The following is a 3,700-nucleotide window of genomic DNA, read 5'->3' as shown; positions in this document are numbered from 1 at the left end:
AAGATCAAATTATACCTTCATCTCCTTGTCATAATCCTCCACGTTCACCTCAAGGATCCATCATGCCTACAAATCCCTCTCATGATCCTACAAGTCAAAATATTTATAAACGTAAAGGGGTAGACCTTTACAAGCAAGAATCTATCCATGCTAAAGAAAATATTAAGGGTCATGGCCTCAAGGACATTCCTCAAGATGGTGGTATCCCTACTAAACCAAAATCCAGGTACACGCCTTCCCCTTCACCTCTTCCATCCATTTTAGGACCCTATATACTTCCATCCCTTGTGCAAGATCAACAAAGCCATACATATTCACGTACCTTCCATCCATCTAGAAAGACACAAAGGCTCACTGAGCAAAAGAAAGAAAAATCAAAAGCTATATGGGTTCCTAAGGAACTTGTAGAAGCAATGCGTTACAAGAAACTACAAAAGCATGAAAAATAAAAAACCATGTGGATCCCTAAGTGTCTCCTTGAAGCACAAATGTCTAAAGAAAAATCCAAATCAACAACCAAGATTGTTGTTCCTCCATCCAAACCTTCCAAATCTATTTCTCCATCACCTCCTTCATCCATTTTGGATCTTTATGCCCCAAAATCCCTGGTTGTTCCTCCATCCAAATCTCAAAATCTGAGATTCACTTTCCCTTCATCAATCCACCATCCCTCAAGATGTGTGCCAATGGTGATCCCGCAAACATTTCCATTCGCTCATGCACCAAACTTTCAACATCTGGTCCATTATCCAATACCTCATTTTCATCCTTCCATACCCCTTATCCAATCCTTTACATAAGAATTTACCCTAGTTTCATTTCAAAATCCAAAACAAACTAAGGAAATCAACATTGGAGATGCTGGACATGTACACTTAGCTGAGTCCTTGTTGGAAAGACATCTTTATGCTGGACCAGTGGAATACCTACACAAAACTCCCTGACCCTATGAACAACATGCACCTTCAATGATATCATATCTAAGGGCCGGGTTAGTTTAGCATCTGCTTTCTGCACTGCATATTATTTTCTTAAAAGCATTGCATCACATATAGTTTCTTTTTCAAATGCATTGTATTCACAAAATTTTTGCATTTGCATATAGCAACATTAATAAAACAAGGCAATTGTCCAAGTTTATCATTTGTTTGCATTCAAGAAAAACAAGGGTCATCTCCTTTCTTAGATATTCATATATGAATTCCTTGAGGTCATAAGGTCATTCATTTTTAACATTACCCTGTGACGACGCTTTACTTATGGTTGGGTAGTGATTTCACTGTTTGAGACTTGTTAACCCAAAATCTATCAATTGCTATTTCTCAAACACATTAATAAAAATCTCTAATTCATTCTAGACACCTAGTTGATGATATGACTAGTGAAAAATCTAAAATACTACTTTAGCGCCACTGTAATTGTCACACCCAAGTAGGTTTCATTACTTACAAGTCAAGGCAAGAAAATAAATAAATTTATATGCCAAATATTTATCTCAAGGCAAAAGAGCAATGATATATAACTGAAATATCATGCATACAAGTGCGACGAAAAGCTTGACTATGGGACCATGTGAGTAACTCCATGAGGGCTATGAATGCCTACTAGAAATGGAGCAATATTTGAGAAATTATAGTCTATAACCTCGTCGGAGCTCTAAAATCTTGTTGGCAACAAGGCTCTATTCGGGATGTTTTTGAAGCTAGGATAATCCACGTAGCTATTCATATAGGATGCTAAGGATCTTTAGTGAACACAAGACCAAGAATTAACTCATTTGCACTCACATGGGCAAAAGAAGATCAAAGTTTCAAGAATCTACGGGGAAGTTTTTTGCGTCTCCATTTGTAAATCCTAGTCACTAAGTGTGTTAATTTGGATGTTCCAAGGGACTTTAAGGATCAATTGACCGCTTATCTATGAAATGTTTTGTACCTCCAATTCAATTGGTGTATTACAAAGTGCTAAACAAACATGGTCATCCTTGTTCAAATAGGAAATGCATCTTCGTCATGCATATTGCATTAACATAGGTCATATCGAAAAAGCATTGTCTCTACATGCATTCTACAGATCATCATGTCATATAGGTCTGCATACTGGAGGGCATAGCTGAGAAAAATCCTAAAAAACATAAAAGGTCCTGAATAAACTTCTAAAAAATCATAAAAGGTTCTGAATAAAAATCCTAAAAATCATAAAATGTCTTGGAAAAAATCCTAAAAATAAAAAACTCACAAAATCAAAAACGAAAAATCCAAAGCAAGAAAGCATATACTATCCTTCAAATCAAATCAACCACAAACAAACTCTCAAGGTCTGCAACCACACTTATCGCATGTCTTGTTAAACAATCTATCAAACTCTATCAAACATCAACATGTCTTATAGAGGGAAGGGTACACTCGAAACCAGACAGATCGGTCTTATACGGGGTACTTACTCTTTGAAACTAGACATTCCTATCAATGATCATCAAATCAAAACAATGACATAGATCAATACGGTTGCTGGATTTTGTCCAGGTTAGTCTTATCTCTTGCACTAAAGTGCTGCATCTATGCTTTCCCTTGTACATATCTTTTAGTCGCTTTTTGTGACATCCCGATTCTTTTAGAACCCTCATGGCTTGAAATTGATCAATGTCCTAGTCTTAGGGTAATTGAATGAGCATTTTACATTTCCTAAGCATTATCAACCAAGTCATCTTTCTATCAGTGATATTTGGTCATCCAATCCGAGTCAGTCACCTGTCTCCTAACTACTAAAGAGTTTTATCACTGCGTACACCAAGAAAAACAACATTACTGAAAACAATCACTAAACAGTTTGAGATATGCATGAAATTTTCTTTGTGTTGTCTTTTATATTGGTTTTCGATTACTATTCCCTCTGAGTAACTCAAGGAATTCTATCTTGACTAAGAGGAGAAAGGATTGGGGGCATAATATTTTCTTTGTTTTTTGCTTGTAGGAATGATTCTGATGATATGGAAACATCTAATCAGCTAGGTGTCTGTGATAAGTGCCTTCACATCAAGGTGAAATCGCCAAACATACCTCGACTCCACTTATTTGTATGCTACAAGGAGGTTGGCATCATTTCTTTGTCTGTTTTGAGGGAATTTCTTTAAATGTGCAATCCGGATGCATGCGTAATCTGTCCAAGGATATGAACAAAAAAAGGTCATTGTAGACAAGATAATTAATATTGCACATGAAAAGAAAGGAACTCTATTACGCCTGCTATGTTTGTAAACGCTCAGTGATGAAAATTAAGCATTTCAAATCTAGTGACTAGTTTAAGTTTGCATTCATTCTGCATTTTGTGCATTTCGAGTGATTTCTGCATGATAACAATCATCTCTTTATCATTTGAATGAGAGTTTGAAGTATCATCATTTCTCGGCTAAGTGGTCTCTTTTTCATCATTTCTCTGATCACGTACTTGCGTATTGAGATGTTAGTTGCATACACAAGAATCTTATATAGATCCATACATTTCATTATACACGCTTATTTGTATTCATATTATTGCATAGAACAAATAATTTTTGCATTACTAGTTACTCATTTTCATCATTTATTTGCATATGAAAAGAAACAAAAACAAACATCCATATTCATTTGCATTACATACATTCACATTGAACAAATATGCATACATATAGAAAAACATCTCATAATCAATCAACACAAGT

The sequence above is a fragment of the Cryptomeria japonica genome, chromosome 10 (genome assembly GCF_030272615.1).
Source record: "Cryptomeria japonica chromosome 10, Sugi_1.0, whole genome shotgun sequence".
Taxonomy (NCBI): Eukaryota; Viridiplantae; Streptophyta; class Pinopsida; order Cupressales; family Cupressaceae; genus Cryptomeria; species Cryptomeria japonica.
Note: the sequence above shows the minus strand (reverse complement) of the source record.